Genomic DNA, 19,560 nt, shown 5'->3' on the forward strand with positions numbered 1-19,560 from the left:
GTCCATATGGGAGTAATGAGATCGATAATAGATGCATATTGTATGCGGGACTCTGCATTTCTATTTGAGTATTACATAAAAATTATACCTTTAAATGATTCAAGGAATTGAATACAAGTCAACAAATTGATTACAATGCAATGAATGAGTTAAAAATTAATAAACTGACATTTTATTGTACAGTTGGATAGAACATTTAAAGAGAAGATATTTAAGCAGTAAGTGCTGTGAAATACGCATGCTTATGAGAACAGATACTTCTGCTTTGGGTTTTGAAACCTGTGAGGGCAGATTCTGTGTAATGGAGGTGAAGCAAGGGGGAGAGAGGAATGTGAAGATGAAGTAGCCAAGAGAACTTTGAATTTACTTTCACAATTTTTGTAGCTTTAGCTAATGCCAGAAGGTGTCACCATTGACACCAGTACAGAAGGACCAATAAGGGGAAAGAAAGCCATAGAAAAGAGGAGGGCTGCATGTTGAGAGGAAAAAGATTTTATTTTTTTTTATGCATACGTCCATCAAAACCTAGCAGCCCGCAGTGGTGGGAAAGATACATAATATGATAAAGCTTGCTAACCAGCATGTGTGATTGAACAAACCAACGAAGAGATAACATTTGAAAGCTTTACAGCTTGGAAAGCTGTTAGCAAGCTGGTGTCCCCTTCATCATTTTTAATTTTACTTTTACTGCCCTTCATTTGCTTTGACGGGTTGATGTTGCCATGGTGCAGTTGAAATTCTCATAAAAGTGCTGTTACCCTTTCAAGATGGCTATTTTTTTCCTAGGGTTTATACCACATTTTATAGTTATGTCAGAAGGTTTACTTGGTTTATGAATTCTCTGAGCTCTGAGATTGCTCTGAAAACTCTGGGTTGCAGTTCAGCTTTCGTGTTTTAATTTGTGAGATTTAACAACCACTACATCAGTTTCTTATATACCTACATAATTACAAAACTCATTTAAAATATATCCTTTTGTTAATGAGGATGACATTTCAGCTTGTCCCTCACCTCTTTGATCTCCAGTTACTTTGAGGGAAAAAAAGCAAACACTTTTTTCTCACTACTGCTATGAGGTTCCTTTTTATACTTATTTCCCAATTTTAAAACGATTTATTTAATGTAGGAAAATAATTTTAAAAGATACTTTTGCTCTTTATGAATTACAATACCATGTGCTCATAGCGATGCTCTTATGCATGTAGTGGAAGTTGATTCATGTCAAATGTGATTTGGTCCCATGGTGCCTTTGTAATCAACTAACTTCCCTTTTGCCTGCTCTGTAGCAGTTCAGATTAGGGATCTATGAAATGAGATGCTTGTCAGTGGTGCTGTGAGTTAAACCTTTTGCAAGACATGTCTTAAAACCAACATACATGATTTGGTAAATCTGAAAGTCTGTTAGTCATTAGATACTGTGTTATATGACCCTTACTCAACGTGAACAATAGCCTCACTTCACAGTTTGTGTGGGACTTTGGGGAGGAAGATGCTGGAAAGGGCAAGAGGAGTGTGAAGTATGACTCAGTATGAAAAATGATTTCAGAGCTGGGCCCTGCTACGTTAAAGTTCAGAAAAATAGTTCATGAAAGATAAGCCCTGTAAGGGCAGCTGGTGAGATTCACCCGTTCACTACCATTTTTGTTGTTGTTTTGAAGGAAAAAGTGAGTTTAATAAGTGAAATGTAGCTGACTTTCATAGCAATACTGGTGTTAGGAGAAGGAAGGAAAGTTCCAGACACAGTTCTATTGACTTCATATTTATTTCCTTCTGCAGAGTTAAAAGCAAAAATTTAGAACTCCAATTTTGCAATCTCTTCCAAAAAGTCCTCTAGTAAGGTTCCGGAAAAGATATTAAACTGTGTGATTAAAAGCAGTTCAAACTAATCCAGAAATGAATTCATGTTGCATCCGATCATAGCTTTTGAATAATCAAAACTTTAGGCCTGCTCAGACTTTGCTTGTTCTAACTTCCAGCACTAAAGTAAAATTAAAAGAGCAAACAGTATTTAAATGACAAATAACAGCCAGTAAGCAAATAGAGTAATACTTGTAATCAGCTGTACAAGTATTATCAGATGCATCAATTCCTTTAAGTACTTTGGTGAAACTATGCATTGAGGAACAACAGTCAGGTATAATTTCATGATGCTTTGGGGAAAGCGTACAGAAAATCTCAGATATCTAGACTGCAGAAGACCTACAATATATATATATAATACATAGTCTAGATCTTACAAGAACAGCTATTATTACTGCCTTCCACAGCTTTGCTTTTATTTTCCTCCACTTGATGATTTTATGCTATAGTGTACCAGCCAGTACAGTCATCTGTATTTATGCATAGCACAAGCACTATTTCCTCACATATGACTGAGTTATATCCTGTAAGTGGTACAAGAACTCAAGTAGTTTTTCTGGATTTGTTATGTACTGAATTAGTCTGTCATTTGATTGACACTTTTAAACCCTTGTCATTTAGAAGAAAGCTTGTCTTAGAAATATGAAAGATTAGAAAATTGCATCTAGGTATGCCAGTCATGTAACTATAGATCTGATCGGTCATCTGAATAAGGAACATTCATTTGCTCCTATTTACATTTGTAATTTAGAGAGAACTGAAAGGAAAGTGAAAAACAAATGCTCTTGATTCAAAAGTATTATTACAGTATCATTTTTTGTATTTTTATTCTTCCCCCTAATTTAATAGGTTGGTTCCCTTAGCTCTTAGCACAGTACTATGTAGCTCAATATTGTTATTTTGAGTTGAATAACAGTGTAAATGTCATCAAAATCCTGATCTGTCCTTAAAACAGTATCATATTGGTTTGGTCTCTTGTAAAATATTTTCCTCCCTAATTGCCTTTTCATTCAATCAGAAGACTTACAGTGGTAACCATGGCACAGCTGAAAAACAATTCATCGTATCAGTCACAGACTCTCATAATAAAGCACCTTAATAAGACCAAGTTCTGTACTTCTTGAAGGCACAAGATAAATTGGGTTCATAGTCCATTATTTGAACAAGGGTATCTGACTTATGGCAAATCTATCTGAAAGAGTATTGTAGAATTGTATTTTATCTTTAAGAAATGTGTTTTCTAAAAGTAAGATATTTACTTCTGTTGCAGTAAAGGATTTAAACAGAAGAAATCTTTCTAATGTTTGCTGAATCATGTGAGAATGATGAGGTAGTAGAGAGCCATACATCAAACAACATAATGTTTTATTTTATTTCAAGAGGGAAGGCTGAGTACAGAATGCCCAATGGTTTTGCCAAGAGTACACACTCTCTTCCTTATTTACCAAGCTAGATATACCATGAAGAAGGTGACAGGCCCTCTTAAACTTTTTCTGCTGCTGAAATTTACAGATGTGCACATTTACTTTTTCTTTTGTAAGGAACATCAGAATGTCAGTGCCAGAGACTGCATTTTTCCAGCTCTCTAGAGCAGCCATGGTGTAAAGGGAAGGAAAGCATCTATTTTTTTCTGCACCTACCCCATCAGTTTGTCCTCTTTATGAAGTAAAGAGCTGGCAATGGGTGTAAAGAGAACTCTGGCTTTCTTCCTAAGCTTGTTTTTTGTTTCCTTGCTCTATAGGAACAGTTAACAGGTAACACAGGTAGGACTTATTTCGGTAGCCATTTTCTAATTAGGGGTCTTCTACATCAAGTATTAAACAAACCAACACCAAGAACTCATTCTCTGTGTGCCTGTGAGGCATCATCAGGCAACTACTGAGTTTTACTGGAGGAGATTCAGACTTACAGTTTAATATATGAAAAATGCTATACTGCACTGAGATTTCCTACACAAGTTCCTTTGGCCTTGGTTCAAATAACAAAATCAGATTTAATCTTCCCATGTAAATACTTGCTCCTAATCTTAACCAGAAACATCAAGATGTTTACGACTTAGCCAATGTTTTATTGATAGTTCCCGATCCACGAATAAGATACAGATAAGATTTGAGCTGGCCTGGGTGTCTCTTTATAAAAAGTTTCTTAAGAGATCTTAAGAAATGAGACATTTTTGCTTCTACCTTACCATTTCCTTCATTTCAGTGCTTTGGAGTTTGTGCCTGTAATTTTAAACTTCTGCTTTATGAATAGGGCTTTTTCACATAGAAATAACAGGTCAGGTATGTTGAGTGGAAAAAAAAGTGGTTATTGTAAGATTGTGGCTCTCTATTCTTGCTATGTTTTCTAATACTCTATTTCTGTATATGATTTTACTTTCTGTGTACAGAACAAATGAACTGTGCTCAATCACTCACAGTCTCTTTGATCGTAGTGAACAGGCAGCCTGTAGAATGACTGCAAAGTCACTGAAGTGAGTTTGAGACTGAGGAACAAGAGTAAGGTGAGCCGTTAAACCCTACCTTCATTTGAGGCTACTGTAAGTAGGGTTCTGTAACCATCAGAATGTTAACAGCAGTTGAGTTCAACTGTACAATTTCTCCCTGTCATGGATACAGACTGTCTACATAGCCAGGTGGAGACAGTGGACCACTTAAGTCCTTCTGGTTAAAGCAGCTTTGATTCAGAGCAATAGATGTGATGTTGTAGGCAGTTACAGTGATTTTTAGAATACCTGCACCAGAAGTGATAGATGACAAAGCAAGGAGACCAAGGAAAGTCCTCACAGATGTTTCTTGGAACCGTTAATATTGTGATTGGGTGTCTCTGTCCTCTTGCTTGCTTGAATAAGGAATAGTTCAATTCTTTTTTAAATACTAGTCAAGATGTTGTGCTGCTAACAAACCAGCAAAGTTTTGTGGCTCTGTGATTGACATGACATTACTGATGCAAGTGAGTATTTTACAATAATAAAAATTTTACTGATATCCAATATCAATGGTATGATTAAACACAAAATAATATATATGCTATCATGATGGAAATAGAGGAAATATTATCTCTGGGAAAATATATGCTTGGAAAAAAATGCCACTAGTGTTGGTTTTCCATCAAAAACTTAAAAAACATTATATTTACCATATTGATAATACAGACCTCATCTTATGCTTAAATAACATCCTGCTGAGCTCATTTATATTGACAGAATGACTATCATAAATGGCAGGATCATTATCACAGCAACAGTTGAATGTAGATCGAGCTCTGTTAGAGCTATCCTTCTGTTTTATGTGCATGTGAATGTTGATACGGTTGGCCTCTAGTCTAGAGGCTTAAAAACTGAAAATAGTAGTACTAGATAGACTTTATTTGCTTGTTTATATAAGATACATGTTTCTCTAGGATAAGGCAGTGATAGAAATTTTGGGGATGATCTGTATTCAGAGATATGAATGATTGTATTTCATCATATTACTAGACCGTTCTGAATAGAGGTTAGGCTTGCCCAAACAGCAAAAACAAAGAAATTGTGCTGTTTCAATTCTGAATCCAAAGCTGTCTGATTTCTGAGTCCTGAGATTGTAATTTTCTTCTCAGTTTTTCTTCCCTAACCTTTGTTGTATTTTGAATTTTCCATGTCTGGCTTTACATCCAAGGTTTCCTAATATTGGAAGTTTGAGGATCTTGGGAGTATGTTTCTGTTGAGGACCTTTTCTTGAAATAAATTTATCACTCATAGCTGGGTGGACTCTGGTGCAGCTGAAGTGTCTGATACTAAGGCAAATGACACTGCTTGAAAATGATGGCCATGAAATGTAAGTACACTGCAAATCACTCAGCTGCAAAGTCTTGGAATAAAAGCACTGCAGAACTGATGTATGGACTGATGCTGCCATTTAATGTGGTTTCCCAGCAAACCTTTCATAAAATTCATGACTGTAGCTGACCTCTGTTACTGTGTTCCTCTTAGGGGGAAAAAAAAAGAGCTATAACACAGCTCTCGAAGGCAGTGCACTGAAAAGTGATGCGAAGCAAGGTGAAAGGAATCATGTTCACTTCACCACAGACAGTAGAGGTGTGCCTGTAGTAAAACAGTTGATTAAATGTCACAGCATATTCGACAGCCTTCCAGGTTGACAAGGTTCTCTTCTGACTGGCTTCAAAGTGGGAGGCTCATTCAAATCCCATTACTCGTGAGAAGTCCAAAATTGCTTTACACTTAAGAAAGTAAAAGCAAAATCTGCAGTCGGTTGCCACCAACAAACATACAGCTTCTTTACATTATTGTTACTATAACATATGAAACGTGATGCTGGTTATACTGTTTTGCTCTTTTATTAGATACAGTTATTTGGCTTCTGGCTTTTGTGTGGCTGTGAGTGCTGATGTTTCCTGAAAGCAGCCATTCTGGTCCATCCTAGAAAGTCTTAGCTTCTTGTTCTGTGCTACTTTTCATGTTCATCATAGTTTAAAGACAAGGGACAGTTGCTGATGTTATATATTAAGTTAAAGAATGCCACAGCAAGCTGAATCAGAGAGGCTAAGGGACTGATCATCATGTCTGAGTCACTTCCAAAGAGAGTGGATTGGAGCGCAGTGGGGGCAAAAATAACAGCTGGAGGGATTCTGGTACCATGATAATGTGGAAAGAAGCAAATTGTATCTAAACAGACAGATGCCATCTAGATGGCACATTTTAAAGAGGAGACATGCTGAAGAAGTCCTTGTTTTCCTCCTGACTCTGTGTAAAAAGGTAAATGCAAATCCAACCCCTATTCCTACTTTCCTATCTTTCAACTTCCTACCTTCCTCAAAGGAAGTTCCTTTAAAATATGAGAGCTGAGAAGACATAATCTTTCATGCTGTGATTTGCTTATTTTGTAAAAAACAACTCGCCTCAAAGGAAAGTTATCAGTTACTAGTACACACTGTTCTTGCTATCACCAACTAAAAATAATTTAGCTCTTTCATTCCCTCAGATCACATTAGTAAACAAATCTGTGCATAATGGTTTTGTCCATGTATTAATCTATACCCACCTGATGAAAATATCTTGTGAATAGAAATTGAGGAGACTGTGTTGCTCTTTATCACCTCTGTGATTTTGATACCCTCACTATCAGTAGAGCACGCCACAGTGTATTTGATTTGTAGGAGGTGATGTATTATTCCCCAGCTTCTGTGGCAAAGTTGAGAACAATTGCTTTCTTCTCCTTACCTCCAAGTTCCCTCTTTTATTGCTTATGTATACGTGTGTATATAATGAGGAAGGGCAGGAAGAAGATGCAGGAAAGAGTGTGTTTCCTGAGAGGTAATGAATGCATCTTCTCCTAGGGCAATAGAGTTTGCCTAGTGAACAAAGTGCCTGAACAATTTTTTGCAGATCAGCTACCAAAACTGTTCTCCCTGGTAATGATGTAGTAATACACAGTGGAAGCTGAAAGTCAGAGCTTCCACTACTCCATCCCATTCCCAGCCCAAACAAGCTGTACATATAGTAATACAGTGAGATATTGTAAAAAATATATATATACTATATAATTAATTTGTTTTATTCCTGTTTTCTCTGGGCTATATACTCCTTGACTGTGGCTTTATTTACTCCAAAGGTATTCTCACTTTGTATCTATTTTCTTTAACTTGTAGCTCTAAGGTCATGTCTAAGTACAAGATGTTCCTTCCAGAGATGAATTATGAATGGTAACAACTGGGCTGTACAAATGCTTCTTTTCCTCTCCACTATTCTGAAAATCTAGCATGGAGAAAGAAGTCTCATTCAGCTTAATCTCTCTAAATTCAGATTCTGAGGTTGATGTCATTACTTTGATGTTTGAGTAAATTACAGTAGAACAGCTGCAAGGAGAAGCAAAGCCATGCTCAAATTATAATTCTCCGGGATGAGATTTTTTTTTTTTTTTTGTAGCCACTAAAATGTAAGGAATAAGATTCCATTTATTTTTAATTTTGTGAGATTATTTTTCAATAATTTCATATCATTGTTTCTATTAAAAAATAATGTTTTGATTCACAGACAGTGTTAGGGACTGTGCATCATGCTGGCATAATCTGTACTGTACCAGGACATTAATCGAAGTGTAAGAGTTAGGACTACTGTTCTAAATATTTGTTTCGTGAAGACAGAGGGTTTTAACATCCATTCAGCACAAGTGATTAATAGAAATTGAAACAGAGGAGTACCACACTCAGCAGATCCTCTTTCTTTTCTTTCTTCTGGACAGTATAAATGTGCTGGTGGTGCTAAATGCCTTCATACATAAGTGAGTACAAAAAGATTAGTCTTTAATTATTTCTGGCATATGTCCTTTAAATTCAAAGTCTGTAAATTGCAATGGGCAAAGGGTAATATGTCTTAACAGGTTACACCTCCCAAAGGATTTGTTGATTGACATCAAAATTGTTTCCCCTCCCTCTTTTCTGACTGACAGAATGGCAGGTGTGAAGTGATGGCAGTGTGCTGTAATAATGTGTCAAAAGACCTTAAATCAAGACTAATGTGGCTTCAGTGATAAGCTCCCAAACATTTGTATGGCAGAAAAGGGGACTGTAGGGCAGATTCATCTTGGGATTATTATATCTTTGCATTCTCTGAAAGTGCTTTTTAGTTAGGGTACTTGGAAGGTTATGGGGTAAAAGTTCTATTAGTATTTTTTCTTATGAAGTGGTAATCAGGAGAGACAAACATTTCCATGCTTGCTACTCTAACATGAAGAACTTATTTGCATCTAGTGTTTTCTTTGCACAGCAATCTTTTATTAACAGTGCAATCTAGAACTTGGAATAGAAAAAATACACTTGTTTCAGCAACTGCCCTGCCTTAGAACAAAGCACAACATTTAATGCTTGAAGAAACACTAGAAAGGCAGTAAGCATAAAAAAGGGTGAATACTGCAGAGAGATTCATATAAGCCACCTCTGAGGTGTAGTTTGTACAGTATTTCTTAACATACAGTGAAAAAGAACTCTGAGTTGAAGGGATGATGAGCTCATTTTACTCTAAAAGAGTGGATCTTTGCATACGTAAATATATATTAAAAAAAAGAACAAAATGTCACAGCAGCTGCTGTACTCCAATAAAATGGAAAAAATAAAATAAAAACAACAACAAAAATCACAAGAAAGCCAGAGACCATGTATGAAGTCCAACAATGGTCTGAATTCTGCCCAAGGGCAGAGAGACTTTCTCTGACCTTCCCAATGATTCAGATCTGTTTCTAATTATGAGGGTACTTGAGAGGAGTACTTGGGAGTACCAAATGCAGGTTTTTGTGTGCAAAATTCAAAATGCTTTTACACATTTTTACAGTGTCTCTCAAGACAAGAGATCTTGCATTTCTTTTACAGGTTTAGCTAGAATGTTATGAATTTTAATGAGGAAAAAATGGTAGTCCTGTTGATTATTTCTCTTCTTTGGAAAGCAATTTTTGTACATTAAAACTGTAGGGCATTCTAAGATAATCATTATCCAGAGATTTTCATGTTGAAAATTTATAGAAAACATGAGATAGGTTATTTGTACTGTCTATTTAAGTAAAAGCTTTTCTATATTAATAAATGCAAGTATATATATAATATTTATCTGTATAAGCAAACAGGAAAGCCATTTCATGATAGGTACAAGGTGGAAAGACAGGGATTTTTCCCTTTAAGTTTACTGGAGTTCATTGAGGATAATTTCCTGATCAGACCAACCGGAGGTGAAGTGTTACTGGACCTGGTGCTCTCCGATGCAGAGGATATCGATATCATCAAAGAGATTAAGATTAGAGGCAGCCTGGGCTATAGTGGCCATGCCCTGATTGAGTTAATGATCTCAAGGAATATGGGCCTGGCAAAGGAGAGAGTCAGAACACTGAACTTCAGGAGAGCAAATTTCTGGCTGCTGAAGGAATTATTGTATGAGATTCATGTTGGATATTAGGAACAATTTATTCTCAGAAAGAGTATGATGGCTTTGAAACAGGCTGCCCAGGGAAATGGTGGAGTCACCGTCCCTGGAGATGTTTGAGAAAATGGTAAGTGTGTCACGTAGGGACATCTTTTAGTGGGCTCAGTGATCTTAGTGGTCTTCTCCAGCCTTTATGATTCTATGACATCACCTAATAAACAGTCCTTAGGGACAGAGGAATGAAGTAGAGCTGGGAGCCCTTTAAGGACACCTTTCTGAGAGCACAATAGCTCTCCACCCCCAGCATAAGAAATCAAGCAGAGGAGCCAGGAAACCAGCATGATTGAGCAAGGACCTGTTGGTCAAACTGAAGAAAAGAAGGAAATTTACAGGCAGTGGAAGCAGGGATGGGTGGCCTGGGAAGAATACAGGGATGCCGTCCAGACATGCAGAGATGGGATCAGGAAACCCACAGTGGAGATGGAACTAAATTTGGTGAGGAATGTGAAAAATAGTAAAAAGGGATTTTACAGATACATTGGCTCAGAAGAGACAGACAAAGGAGAGTGCACTCCCTCTGATAAATAAGAAGGGAGAACTGCCTTCAATGGACACAAAGAAGACTGAGGTACTCAATGAGTTCTTTGCCTTGATCTTCACTAGCAGTCAGGCTTCTCATGCCTCTCATGTCCCTGAACCTCTAGATGTGGGGTCAGGGGAAGAAAAATCCCTCCCACTGTAAGAGCAGACCAAGTCCAAGACCACTTTGTGGGTACAAGCCCATGGGGCCAAATAACATGTATCCCAGCATCCTGAAGAAACTGGCTGATGTGGTTGCCAAGAAACTCTCCATCATATTTGAAAAGTTCTGGCTGTCAAGTGAAGTCCCTGGTGACTGGAAAATGGAAACATAACTCCCATTTTCTATAGTGGATTGATGGCATCAGTGGACAAAGAGCAATTGATGTCATCTACCTGGGCATATGTAAGGCCTTTGACATGGTCCTGCACCTCATCCTTGTCTCTAAATTGGAAGATGAAGATTTGAAGGCTGGGCTATTCAATGGATAAGGAATTGGCTGGATGGTCACAGCCAAAGGGTCAAGATGATCAAGGGCTCTATATGCAGGTGGAGGCCAATGATGAGAGATGTCCATCTTGAGACTGGTGCTTTACAACATCTTTATCATTGACATAGACAGTGGGATTGAGTGTACCCTCAGCAAATTTGCTGAGTGGAGACGTTGACATGTTGACATAATAGAAGGAAGGGATGCCATCCAGAGCAGTCTGGACAGGCTTGAAAAGTGGGCAGACGAGAATCTAAGGAGGTTTAACAAGGCCAAGTGCAAGGTGTTGCAGCCTGTATCCTAGGCTGCATCATAAGAGGCCAGCAGGACAAGGCAGGTCCCCCTCTACTGTGCCCCTGTGAGGACCAATCTGGAGTACTGTGTCCAAGCCTGGAGTCCCCAGCACAAGAAAGATGCAGAGCTGTTGGAGTAGGTCCAGAAGGGGGCCACGAAGATGCTTGGTGGGTGGAGCACCTCTCTTGTGAACAAAGGCTGAGGGAGCTGGCTTGTTCAGCTTGGAGAAGAGAAGGCTGTGGGAAGACCTGATTGCAGCCTTCAAGTACTTGAAGGGAGATTATAAACAGGAGGGAGGCTGACTTTTCACATGGCCTGATAATGATAGGACAAGTTGGAATGGCTTTTAAGTAGAAGACAGGAGATTTAGGTTAGATGTTGGGTAGAAATTTCTCCCTCAGAGAGTGGTGAGGTACTAGAATATTTTGCCCAGAGAAGCTATGGATGCCCCATCCCTGAAGATGTTCAAGGAGAGGTTGAATGGGACCCTGGGCAGCTTGATTTGGTGGGTGGCAGTCCTGCCAGTGCCAGAGTGTTTGGAAATAGATGATCTTTAAGGTTCTTTTCAGTGTAAGCCATTCTATGATCTACACAAGATGAAAAGGATGGATGGAAAAGCATCAGTGTTTTACAAATGATGTCATGGTTGACACTGAAATGTGCTGGCCAGCACAATCCAGTTGGTGCTGATTAAACATAGAAATACTTTGCCAGTGTGGAGGGTGTACAAAGGTTAAATTAAAAACTCTGAGTACAAACGGCAACAGAGGCTAATTATTTCTTCGGCCTTAGACAACATCACTGTGGGTAAAAGGTGAACCATCCTGGCAGGACAGGTGTGAGATACTTCCAATATTTACTCGTGTACAACTCCTGACCTTTGAGGAAATAGAGGTTTTAGGTTATCAGGACTCTTCAGATAAATTAAACTGAAGATAAAACAATTTAAGAGCTTTATTTAACACTTGTATGTGCAGTATCTTGTTCCAGGCTCAAACCAGCCAAAATAATTGGTCTTTCTTTGTCTTGAAAGAAGCATATTTTTGTGTTTGTTGTTGTTGTACAATGTGAGATTATTAATTGTTAGATTGTCTCTCTTTTTAGTAAAAGTATTACAGAAATGCACTATGGTCAAGTTTTAACTTCCCCCTAAGCAGCCTTTTCAGGAAATGGTTCTTTTGGAGAAGCTGGTAAAATTTGACAATAATCTTAAAACTCATTCTTTCCCTCTGAAGCTTTACTTAATCCCCAGGAAGTAAATCTAATCACTGAACTGAGAAATTGAGCCTTTAGATATGTTTTTAACTACACATCTTAGTGAAACTTAAGTGTCACTTCTATGGGGTTGGTTGCTTGTGTGTTTATGTATACTAAGAAAGCAAAAAAATGTATTTTTCATGCTTAGAGATTTATTTTTCTATGCTTATTTCAAAATAGGACTGGCATATAGAGACTTTTTTTTTTCCATTACGAGAACTACAGTTAGCAGGCTTTCTTCTTTAGATGACTAATGACCACCACAAGTGTCCTCACAGTAGTGAAGCTTGTTTCTGGAGCCAGAAAATACTTGGTTTTGCTTACAAAGACAGTGTGTGCCTCTTAAGTTGTGTTTATCTTTATTTGAATTGTTTCTTTATTCTTTTCTTTCTTTAAAGACAATTCACATCTCTGACTTTTGACACAGTCTAACCATTGCTGTGGGGTGAGGCAACAGAAATTTCCCAAATCTAGGCATTCACTTTGCATTAATTAAATCTCTGTGTGCTTCTCTCAGCTCCCCTCTCTTCTAATCCTAGTGATTTTTGTGCTTTCTAAAATCAAGCTGTTTCAAAGATGAATAAATCTGTATGTCAAACCCACCCTCTTCCCCACAAATACACATTTGAATATGAATGTCAAGGCCTGTGCACATGCTTAGTTTCTGTATGAGAGCATTCTTCCTATCTGGAGAAGCGATTTGACTTCTCTGTATTGCATTAGACCACTGTCATTAATGACAGAGGTGTCATTTTGATGTGATCTGTGAGGCAGTAGAAGCTTTGAAGTTGAAAGATAGAATAGACATGGATAAATTGTGCTCTGAGTATGCTTCTATTGCACTATTATTGCTGGCAATTATTTTACCAAGTGACACGTCTGATAAAAAGTCATCCGCCTTGCTATGGAAAGAAATCACAGTTCGCTGAAGCACATGGTAGATCTGTCGATTTTAAAGCCTGACAAAAAGCTTATTAGTTTTGGCCTGATCATTCTGCACCAATCTTGAACTCCTTTACAATTGTTCTCCCAGTTCCCTTTGTTTTCAGTTAGTTTCCTTTTCTGAGATAACACTTTTTCTTTATTTTAGTGTTTGACCATTTGCTATCTATCTTCTCCCCCATACTTCTTTCCCCAGCACAAGCTTTGCTAATGATGTTCCTCACCCCTCCCTTAAATGTCTTGAGCAATATTTATTTCCTCGTTGGTCTCATAAAGTGGTATTTTTACATTTTTTTTTTAATCCACAGAGCATGTGAAGTCTACCTTCTACATAAAAATACCAGCAGAGCCCAGGTAATTAAATTTTATATTACTTTTAAGTTAGACATGATACAGATGTGTTCCTTCAGCTATGCATCGTGGGTGGAGAACTGTGTTGTAGTGTACTGGTATTGTGAAGATCCACCTAAAGTAAAGGCTTCAAATAATGGGGAGCATGTAGAGCTACTGGCTAAATTCTGAGTGGAATTTATTTGTATTTAATCATTTTCTTCGATGTCAATGTGCCTGTGACGGGGGAAGAGGGGACAACAGTATGCAAGCAGGAATCCCTTAAGTCAAATCTCTGATTGAGAAAAACATAAATGGAAGTACATGTCTAAGAACTTAGGGTAACAGGGCAAAATAAAATATTCATAATTCATCATGAGATATTTCTTTTTCTGACTAGACAAAGAAACCAACAAATAAATAAAGCCAGATGTTTTATAGCAAGAAAACAATTACATTGATAGATATTTTGAAGATATTATGAAAATGAGATAGAATGAAATGAGACAGCCGTAGAACTCATGGAAAGTGAACACAGCTTTGGATTATGCTCTGTGAGATTTGGACACTGTCATGGTTTTATGATTTTCAGTTATTGGTATTCCACATCATAACATCATGTAGTGTCCAGCAATAGGTCAGTGTAGAATAGCATGAGCTTTACCAGAATTGTACTACTCAGTCTGGGGGATTTAAATATTGAAAGTTTTACAGACAGTATTATTTTTGCTCTAAATTAATGGTCTTATTCAAGCCTTTACAATTACGCCTTCACAGCATTTATCACCAAGGGACAGGTGATTTAACTGACCGGAGAATCTCAGTCCCACTAGAAGCAGGCCTGTAGGTCAGAGGTGTATTGATATAAGAGTTGCTGGAGGATGATGAACTAATCCTGCAGCCTCCAACAACACTAAATTGATTACAAGAGACATACTAGAAAAAAGAAAAATCAGCTACCTATGCAAATTATACTGTAGATATAGTTATCATTGTGACTGCAAGTACTCTTTTTTTTGAGGGAGGGAGGGGGCAAGGGAATGGGAGGGATGGAGGGCTGGAATTACATCATAGCTGAGGTCACATATAAACTCTCCTGTGGTCACTGTGCAGCACACCACAGTGTTTTAGAGGTTTTAGAGGGATAATGGGAATAAAGTTTGTATCCATCTCTCCCAAGATTCATATGTGCTGTTGTCTTGATGTGTAAATGACACTGTTTTGTAGACGACTTGTCTGATCTGTGTTCTTCAGGTGTATTTTAACAGTAGAAGGAAGTAATATAAGTATTAACATACAACTTATGGTTACACATCATAGGGGTAAAAGCAAGAATGTCTTTCTGATAGAATGTGGCATTATTTTTGCTAGGAAAGTGTGTTGTAGCTTGGCATACTGTGACTCTTGCTTTTTTTAAAGGATCCCTAGGTATATCTTGGAATTTCCTAACAGAAGTGTATTAAAAATATGTTTTACAACAAAGCGTAGATTTTCACATTATTTATATAGACAATTTGACTTGCTTTTTTCAAGAAAATGACATGAGGCTGAATAGCTGGCTTTAATAAAAGGTGTAAATGAGAAAGGACAATGAAGCTTAGAGATTTTCCTGCACCTGATAAGCAATTGGTTTCATCCTGGGATGCTTCTCAGTGAGATTTGAGATGTCAAAGAAGTATTAAAAAGCCTAGCTTGATGATTTCCCCACAAGATGCCCTGCAGGCATTCGAGTATGCAGTAAGAGGGCTATTTTTTCAAAGTCCAGCTACAACAAATTGAATCAACTTATTGTAAAAAGTTTCAGTGCTTGGCACTATGATCTTCCTTGCAAATTCTTTGTACAGATTCTAAGCCCCAGAAAGCATCTGCAAAACCTAAAGTGATGAATTGATGTATTCTTGCAGAAACTGATCCAATGCTGCAGGGAAATTATGAATGCTGAAGCAATTAGTGAATTTAAAAGGATTTCTTTGTCATGCTTACCATCCATACAAACACCTGAGTTACCTAGCTACCAAAATCTCTACCCAGCTCTGAATTCCCTCTTATATTAAACTTTCCCAACCATAATTGTCTCCACACTTAAGTATCTCTTTTCCCTCTCCTTCCAGGCTTATGTTCAGTCCATGTGTTTTGTAATAATTTGATTTGATTTTCTAAAATGCTGTGTATCAGCAAGCCATTCAACAGTATGAGGCTGTAGGTCAGGTCGCCTAACCTAATTACTTTCTGGGTTTCTCTAAATTCCACTGTCTTTCACATTTTTTATTTCTCCTTTGTAAGTATGATGAAAGGATGGAAGTTTGTATTTCCTGAGTAGAATATTGTAGAAGCAATGAAGTTTGTGCATTATGAAAAGACACAACAGAGATGGCTGATCACGTGCAGTGTGGAATTGGAAATTAAGTTTACAGCGCCCTTCAAAAAGTGTATCATAAGGAAAAGTTATCTATGAAATGTTCTCTTCCTTAGCAGGAAAGTGTTATATTTGTACAAATCAACAACTTTCTTGTCTTTAACTGGTATTACAAAGTTATCTTTAAAGTAAAGGAAGCAGTACTGTTTCCATCAATTACAGACATTAAAGAATCATGATCCTTGCTTTTAAAAAATGTTTGCATTTGAGCTGTAAACTGGGAGGGTGGGAGAGGAGAGGACACTTAACTCAGCCTGCATACATGGATTATGCATTCTACGTTTAAAGCCTATGATCTATGCTTAAACCAACAATTATTGGTTTGTTCTTTACTGTACCTTGAGGTAATGCATTTCATTGTATCTAATGTCCAACAACAAGTTAGAAGTGTGCTGGATAACATTTGAATGAATACAATGGAAAAAAAAATCTGTTTACAGTTTCTCAACAGTAAGAAATTTCAAATACAAAAGGTTATTTTACAAATCCTTACTGTGATTTGATTTGCAGTCCTCTTTGGAGAGTCTAAGATGACAAAAATGTTAGAAATAAGAGTTTCTTCTTCCAAGCAGGAAGCAAAAGTGGGAACAGAATAAAGTCATAAAAAAGTGTTCTGGACTGTTCATCTCTCTCCAACACATCCACTGGGACACTCTGAACTGACTCTCCCACTGATCATAAGATCTTTTGACAGAGATGGAGAGTGTCTGGTTACTGGACACTAGTGTCTAGTTGCTGGAATTAAATGAGAAAGTAGAAACAGGCAAACTGCACCCAGAGGTAGATGAAAATTTTGGCATAATGGATGTTCCAAAAAGAAGTTATTATATAATATATATATATATGTTTTTAGGCCCTACGGTGAGTGGGAGCTGTAAAAGGGGAGAAGGAGTGTTTTTAAAGAGGCTGATCATATATTAGAGCCAGAAATAATTCTCAGGACCTGGCTTAGCTGCAGAAATAATACATACTTCAAGTCCTCAAGGATGCATAATTAAAGTCTTTTCTAATGTATCCACAACTGCATAAAATCTTTGCAGATGAAATCTGCCTATGTTATTTCCTGTATTATGTTTGGATATCATTTAGTTGTTCGTTCCATTCTTTTTTTCCCCCATTTTCTTTCATAGTCAGAGTTTAGTAAATACATAATGCCTTTTCGGAAGGTCTTCCAAAAGCCTTTCAGACTCACTTGCTTTATGAATGATAACATAGAACCATTACATGAAGCAAAGAAGTTCTGAATACTAATTCAGAATAATGGACTCCACAAATCCTCATGTAGGAATTGAATGTTGCTTCTGCATATAGAACTAACAAGATTAGTACTTTATTTCGTGGTCTCTTTATTGATACTAATAATTCTTTCTGGGGTTCTCTTTATTTCATTGAAAGGGGGGTCTCTGATTGTTTTCATCAACTGTCCTTTAGATATTGATGCATGCTTAGTAAGTAAATGAAGTAATTAATAAGTACCAAGACCACAGTTTCTGTATTTTAGACTAAAAGCATATTGTAAGGTTATTCTGTTTTGCTAAGAGGCCCTCAGCAAAAGAATAGCAGGTTTATCAAATATCAAAGAAGCCAGGGCCTCCACACAAGGCCAAATTGTCTCACTCTAGGATTGGGGGAGGGATACAACAGGCAGGCCGCAGGATGCTTCCCTCTGTCCTCCTTCCACACTTATCTTTATCCAAGAATCAACAGGTGTCTAGAAATAATGACCGGGTGCTGAGTAAGCAAGAGTTAGAAGTTAATTAATTAGCAATATACATGCTTAGCTAGCAACAATTTATGTTCAATCAGTATCTTTATGTTTAGTTGAGCGTCGGGAAGATTGTGAACCTGAAGTACTCAGCCAATGAGGAACCAGGGGAGGAAAAGATAAGCGTCGGGTAATAGGGCATAAAAGATGTAACACTGCTTTCTGCGGTGCGCCTGCTTGCAGGACGCCCGCCACTGCAATTGCGAATAAAATCTGCTTTTATCAGAGATACCGTCCTGATCAATTATTTGGATATTTCCAACACTCAGAAAGGCCAGTGTAAGGTAGCACAGTTACATGTGAAAAATAAGCAGTGGTGTCAGGTCTGGAGCCGGTTTCGAGAAGAAAGAGAGACAGCTAAGTGACAGAGGATAGACAGGAAAATATTATTTCCTGGATTATTTTTTCCTCTTTGTCACGGTATTATCTAAGGGTCTGCGTCCGTGACAAGGGGGACAGGCCCGAAAGAAAAAAAAACAAGGAAAGAGGAAAGGAAAAAAAATTGTCGGAGGGTAGGGGCCGGCCCCGGGCCATCCGGCGGCTAAAACAGCAGGGAAGCCGCGGACCCACACCCTGGGGAAACAAAGGGAAGAGGGGAAAGGCAGGGGACTCATAGGCGGATCTAACACAAAAACAGCGGCACCAATCTGAGGAGGAACAACTAATTTTACTAGATATATCAAAAATGAGGCTAGTAGAATTATAACAGAGAGTTTACAGGCTGAAAATCTTACACAGTAAACTGCAGGAGGACCATGTGCTTTCTCCGCCGCGCAGGAAGGAACACACCCCGCGTCTCCCACGCGGCTTCACCACCCCCTCCAACACAAAGACCCCTGGGGCGTGCACCTCCTCCCCTCCCCCTCAGAGGGCCACACCAAAAAAGGCAGTTTGCAGTAACCAGGGAATTAACTCTTTAACTGCCCGTACCTTACATGATGTAATGATGTGGAATACCGACAACAAAAATCACAAAACCATAACACTCTTGATCCCCTGATGGGGACAGTAACTGCTTTCAACGCCCTGTCAGTCACTATTCTTTAAGAGGATGAGGAGGGAAGGAGACAGAGAAAAACTAGGATAAAAACTTGGGTAATTCTATCAAATACGCCCCATGAGTACACAAATCCTTTCTTCTGGATACACTGTAGAGATTCTCTCACTTGATTTCACTGGCTCACATTTGTAACTCATCTATATCACCGTAGGGTGCAATTACATGAAAAGTTCTCTCAACAAATCCAGGCTAAGAAATTACAGGTCCCAACTGTGCAGCCTCTGCAGATTTCTACACCAGAGAGCTAACAGTCAGACATCCAGCAGGCCCAGCAAAGGGACCTGAATGAGAAGCCACTCTTTTGATTTGGGCCCAAAGACTCCCTCCACCCATGCCATGCCCCCAGCAAGGTTCACAAGCACAAGCTCATATCTCAGCTTGCTTAGCTCAGCTCTGGGGTTGGCCAGGAGTAATGTATCTCTTCCACTGTAGGACAACAGAAGCCCCACTGAATAAAAGCAGCAGGATTCACTTGTGTCCTTTGTCTATCCGGATCACAGTTTTGAGGCAATAACATGTCAAGCCTTCTGAGGCCATTCAGATGCTTTATTGCACGTTAAATCACAGCTCATATACACACACAAAAGAATAAGCTGTCAGGAGCTGCTGATGCTTCTTTCATTTTAATAGCAAGTTACATTACTTCTCTCTTCCTCTTCC

The 19,560-nt window shown here is 38.2% G+C and overlaps 1 long non-coding RNA gene across 4 annotated transcripts in view; it reads left to right on the plus strand.

The window, feature by feature from the left end:
* The window catches only part of LOC110399693, an 84,425-nt gene continuing 66,100 nt past the window's right edge, over positions 1,236-19,560 (plus strand). For all 4 annotated transcript variants that reach the window (XR_002439336.1, XR_002439339.1, XR_002439340.1 and 1 more), the window contains exon 1: positions 1,236-13,683. This is a non-coding gene — a long non-coding RNA (uncharacterized LOC110399693). The remainder of the gene's footprint in view (positions 13,684-19,560) is intronic.

The sequence above is a fragment of the Numida meleagris genome, chromosome 5 (genome assembly GCF_002078875.1).
Source record: "Numida meleagris isolate 19003 breed g44 Domestic line chromosome 5, NumMel1.0, whole genome shotgun sequence".
Lineage (NCBI taxonomy): Eukaryota > Metazoa > Chordata > Aves > Galliformes > Numididae > Numida > Numida meleagris.